The sequence below is a fragment of the Puma concolor genome, chromosome D1, assembly GCF_028749965.1.
Source record: "Puma concolor isolate L17-30 chromosome D1, mPumCon1.1.hap2, whole genome shotgun sequence".
Taxonomy (NCBI): domain Eukaryota; kingdom Metazoa; phylum Chordata; class Mammalia; order Carnivora; family Felidae; genus Puma; species Puma concolor.
Genome location: NC_141676.1, coordinates 53907716 through 53914007, shown reverse-complemented (window position 1 = coordinate 53914007; position 6292 = coordinate 53907716).

Genomic DNA, 6292 nt, shown 5'->3' with positions numbered 1-6292 from the left:
TAGGCATTTTATACATCCGTGCACTGGTTACTGTGATCCCTTATTCCCTGACACCAAATGATGAAAAAACAGACACTATGCTCTGATTTGGGGTCTGAAGCCACCACCATTTAAAGAAAAAACTATTCAGGACACTTGTTAAAGATGTAAGGTAAGGAGGACTTTATTCTAGGGGGGCTGCCAGAGTTGAGCCAGAGAGATTGGCTCAACTCTGAGTACAATAAAGAAAAGTGGGGATGTAGAGCCAAGGAACAGGGTCAGAGGTTACTAGATGGGATACTAAGGGGCCTGAGTTCAGTTCAGGAGAGAATCTTTGTCAGCACCCAGGCCTTTGCCCAAACCTGACAATGGGTAGGCGTCTCTGGGCCCCTACAAACTTCTACTGTGATGCCCCCCACTGCTGAAGGTATTATTGATATTGTTAAATTGTCTGTGTGCACCTTTGCTAGTCTTTGCCCCTGAGCCATGTTAGGGATATTTTTGTGGGGCATGTGGAGGACTGTAAGCCAACATGATTCCTGGGCAATAGTAAATGGCCAGGCTATTTGATTGGGCTGCTAGAGAACCTGAGCCTGGCATATAAAACAAGTTTCCCTGTGGAGATGGAACAGTTGGAGAAAAATTAGTTCTGCTCCTAATAAGTGTTTGTGATCCATGTGGATGCTCAGCAGAGAGGACCTACACTTGGCCAAGGAAACAATCAATGAGCAGACCATGATTGTCAACTAAATGTGGAGACTAAAAGTGTCTTCTACCCCAAAGCAAACAGGTTTGTGACCAATATTCTCTTGAATTCAGGTGAGGATGGCCTTGGAAAATCTAGAAAAAGCCTACATGCACAGACTGCCACTGTCAGAAGCAAATACTGAAATAGTATAAAAAGCTTGTCCCTGACTCTGGTCAAGGCTAAAATCACTGCCCAAGGACAGAATCCCCAAACTGCCCAAGGGCCAAATATATTCTTGGCCAGTAGAACATCCTGCCTAACATCAAACCCCTTGTCCCATCAGAGCTCTCACTCAACCCTGTCTACAGTTGACTTTCTTTGTATTTGTCCTAGCACTCCCATGCATTCCACTGACTCAAGCCATGGTATCCAGGCCCTACAAGGCCATATTTGTTTCCTGTTAGGTTTCCTGAGCACTTTGCCTCTGATAATGGCCCTGGATTAGCAGCCCAAGCTACAAATCAGTGGACCTAATCATGGGAGACATGGTGGACTCTTCATGCTTCATGCCACACTCAAGCCACAAAAGAAACTGAGTATTTTAATGAACAATTACAGGATGGAATTTTGCAGCTGATGAAGAGATAAGACAACCCCAGCCTGGACCACACATCTCAGACAAACAATCCGGGTTCTCAAAGCAGCGATTGCCCTAAAGGACAATTCTCACTTGCACCTCATGTTTGATCAGGATGTCTGCTCCCTTCCTTCAATTGTACATCTGTCTTTTATAACTTTGACATTTCAATATTTGTGGAAGACCTTGCAAAGGCTTTCTAATCCCTTCAACCCCTTTCTAAAATTTATTTATTTGTTTTGAGAGAGAGCAGAGCCTGACACGAGGCTCAAACTCACGAACTGTGAGATCATGACCTGAGCCAAAGTCAAGAGTCAGACGCTTAACTGACTGAGCCACCCAGGCGCCCGTCAGCCCTTTTCTAAAGATTCAAATAAGTAAGAGATTAACATGACAGCAAGGGATGAGAGATCCAAGATTTTTGTGCTAACCAATTCTTCAACATGATGTGTCTTTCTGATTAAGTTGTACAAAAATGTTTTCCTGTATAAATGCTTTCACCCTTCTTGCATATAGTCCTTCTAGACTAAAAGGTTTAGATGAAAATACAGAATTAAAAACATAAAGGAGACATACTGATAGCAACATGTGAAAATGAATAACAAAAAACAGAAAAGAATCGTAACACTCTGGTACCTTGGGAGGCATGGGGAAGGGGGAAGGGAAAAACATCAGTGGTCTTTCAGGTCTTTTAGAACCAGCCCTGGAAGCTTCCCTTTCTTCTTGAATTAAAACCTTGGGGTGTTGCCTTACTGAGCTGCTGTAAGTGCTTTGGACCCAGATTGACTGCTGATCCCGCAGTCACACAACAGAGCACACACAGATGTCATTCATATCACCAGGCTGATAAACTGATATCACACACAAATAAGACTGAAACCATCTGTGGTAGTTCTGAAACCAAGGACTAAACTGAATTATTCTGTCTGGACTGGGAACCCCAGGGCAGGAACTCTGTTAGTCTGCAGCCAGATTAGTATCTGTCCCCTTGGGGTGCCCTCACATTGTAAACCCTGTTTTTAGGGAAACCACATTTGCCCCTGGGATTATCCTTCTCGCATGTGAACCCTGACTATCCTGACACTGCCTCAGCTCCTCTGAAAGCTTCAGGGTAGCCTTCAGCTGTATTGTGGCCAAAACTGTGCTGTGCTTGAATCAATGCCTTGGACCAGATAAGACAAGATCCATATAGAAACTTAGTGTGGGGGGTTCACGCCTCAGTGATGCAGTTGCTTAAGCATCCAACTCTTGATTTAGGCACAGGTTATGATCTCACAGTTTGTGAGTTCAAGCCCCGTGTCCGCCTCTGCACTGACAGTGTGGAGCTTGCTCTCTCCCTCTCTCTCTGCCCCTCCCTGGCTTGTGCTCTGTCTCTATCAAAATAAATAAATAAACATTTAAAATAAAAAGGAACTTAAGGGGGAAGCTTTCTAGCTCTTTAAAGGAAGCCCTACTGGGTATGGGACCTCTTTTTCTGACTTGGTAACTGAAGACTCATGGTTATATTCAGTTCTTCAGACAGGTTTCATCCTTCTCAGAATAATCTTGATCATTGCCTGGTCCGCTGTTGTGTCAGACTCATTACCCAGTTCTGACATAACTCCTCAAAGTCTCACCCATTAGAGTTCATGATAATGTCGTCTGTTTCCAACTTAGATCCTGAAAAGTCAGGGAGTGAAATTGAGGATTTTAGCTCTAGGCTGAAATCCTATGTGTAATTTCTTAGGCCCCTCTACTGGCAGTGACAAAAGCTTCACTTCATAGGCTGGACGTCACAGGGCAAAAACCTCCTCCCACACCAGACTTGGTACACAGCCATGCATGGCAGTCTTGGAAGGGAGTGGCGGTCAAGGACCCGGGCCCCCCACCTCCCCGGCAGGCCATGCTTTTGGTGCACACCTATACTGCTAGCCCGGAAGCCTTTGCTTGGAGGTGTCCTTATTTGGAAACCTGGAAGATACTGTACTCTGGCTCAACACTCAATACTTTTCCACTCTTAGCCCTCCTTCCTCAAACTCCTTCAGACCCCAGGGTTCACAAAACTGTAGGAACCTTTTTTTCAGGGTTCCCTTGGCAATGAGACAACCCCCAGGTCTGTGCTGGTCTATCTGACCCTGAGCTTGTGCACTCTTCCACAGGGGGAGACCTAATGAGGAAGTTGGCACTGTTAAAATCAATAATAAACAAACACTCAGCCTTTTCCTAAGCAGACAAACCAGTTTAGTCATATATAAAGTTTAATTTAACTTATTTTGCAAGGCTACCTTGACCTGGGTCATTTCTTGCTTGTGTTTTTGGAAATCAGAAGCAAAACTTGAACTGTTTCCCACGGTTGATATCAGGTAACCACTGACCAATTCCCTATCATTTATAAGAAAATTCTAATATTGGGGCACCTGGGTGGATCAGTTGCTTAAGCAGCCAACTTAGGCTCAGGTCATGATTTCAACATTCATGAGTTGGAGCCCCTCATCGGGCTCTGTGTTGACAGCTCAGAGCCTGGAGCCTGCTTCAGATTCTGTGTCTCCCTCTCTCTCTGCCCCTCCTCTGCTCATGCTCTCTCTCTCTCTCTGTCTCTCTCTCTCTTTTTCTCTCAAAAATAAACATTAAAGAAAAGTCTAATATTATAACCAATCATTGTGAAGAATAAACAATCACTGCCTTCTCACTAGATGAGCTGCTTTATATACTCCCACACCTCATACCGTGTTTTTGGCTGAGTGCTCTTGGTTTGCAAACTGTATTTTCTGGTGTATGCAAAATAAGCCCTTACTAATTACTACTTTGGCAATTCACCGGTTTCATTTCTGTTATTTATACAGCACTTTCCCCTGTTCCAGCCTCTTCCTCATGCTACTGTAGTAAATGTTTATCCTTTTTATTTTTAATGTTTTATTTATTCTTGAGAGAGAGAGAGAGAACATGAGCAGGGAAGGGGCAGAGAAGAGCAGAGGATCTGAAGTGGGATCTGCGCTGACAGCAAAGATGTCCCATTAGGAGCTGGAACTCATGAAAGGTGAGACCATGACCTGAGCTGAAGTGGTAACTGACAGAACCACCCACATGCCCCTGTAGTAAATGTTTAAAGGCTTCACTGTTACTTTCATTTTGGCTTGCTGAATTTAATCAGCTACTCTGATGCCTGATTGTTTAGTCCTCCCTAGTTGGTCAGAGCTGCAGACACTCTCAGAGACCAGGTGTCCGTTCTGGGGCTTTTCCTTCCCCACTGCCTCTGAATTTTGAGTGGTAATTACACTATTCGTGTTTCTGGATCTTTAGGACTTTGCTGGGACATTAATGAATAAGGTGGGTGACCACAGTGGGAGGTCTGGGTGGGCTCGGGAGAATCTCAGTGCATAAGAAGCCTTCAGCTCTCAGGATTATCCACCGACAATGTACCTAGAACCATCACCAGAAGTGATCAGACATCTCTCAATGTGCTGATCTGTGATGCTGTTATTGAAGACTGGCACACGGACTGCCCCATGGTTTTGGGATTCCAATGGTTTCCTTTTTGCTCAAGGATAATACTGCACAATCTAATTGATCCAGACCCCTAATCTCTCTAAATTGTCCAACCCCAAATCTGTTTTTAATCTCCAAAGGCCTAAGCCCCTCCCCCTCTGCCATTCTCTCTGTCCTATCTCTGTCTCCCCTCCATCCTCAGCTCTGGTGACTCTCATCTAGTAGGTTGGGGGTGGTAAGTGTGGCTTCATTTTTTTACTGAGAGGTGCTTGCTATTAAAACCCTACAGGTACATTCATAGACTCTAAGTATTTTCACTTGTTTTTGAGAATATTGGAAAGCAATAACCCATATTGTTTTCAAGGTATGGAGAAAACAAATCCTCATAGCAGATAAATAAATGTTATTTTTCTTTCTATCAAACATGCCATTATGCTGAGCGGTCATCTTCAACAAACTTATACAATTTTATAACATTTATATTTAATGTGTAACAGGGGGGCCTGGGTGGCTTAGTTGGTTAGGCCTCTGACTCTTGATATCAGCTCAGGTCATGAACTCTCAGTTCCTGGGATTGAGCCCTGTGTCGGGCTCTGCACTGACAGCAGAGAGCCTGCTTGGGATTCTTTCTCTCCCTCTCTCTCTGCCCCTGCCCTGCTCTTACACTCATGTGCATGTGGTCTCTCTCTCTCTCTCTCTCATTCCCTCTTTCAAAATAAATAAATAAACTTAAACAAATAAAAAATAAAATAAAATAAAATAAAATAAAATAAAATAAAATAAATAAAATATTTTTGGTGTTTAATATAGTCTAGCAAAACTAGAATGAACCGATGACACAAGGGGCACCTGTGCCTTCACTTTGTTCTCGATGGTCCCAGGACTTCCTGTTCACTAAGAAACTCGTGCACTGCTAAGTACAGATATATCTTAGTCTCCTTGTTTCTATCTACCTTCATTAGGTATAGTACAAGAATTTTTTTAAATAGTTTTTAAAATTTATTTTATAATTTTATTTTCTTTTTTAACTTATTTATTTATTTTTTATTTATTTTTATTTATTTATTTATTTATTTTTTTATTTATTTTTAGAGAGAGAGTGCATGCGAGTGGGGTAGGGGTCAAGAAAGAGAGAGAGAGACAGAATCCCAAGCACGCTGCCAGTGCAGGGCCCTTCGTAGGGCTCAGTCTCACAAACTGTGAGATCATGACCTGAGCTGAAATCAAAGAGTCAGAACGCTTAACTGACTGAACCACCCAGGTGCCCCTGGGATAAGAAATTAAAACAAAACAAAACAAAACAAAACACTTCTATTTTTTTCTCAACTTTGGGCTATAAAAAATAGTTATGGTTTTTGTTGATCTGATAAAATGTCTTCATTTGCCTTTATTAAGAATATTTTCACTTCATACAGAAGTGTGGACAGATATATATATATATTTTTTTTTCTTCAATTAAAAAAATATCATTCCACTCCCTTCTGGTCTTTGATGTCTCTAAATAGAGGCCAACAATCATCTCA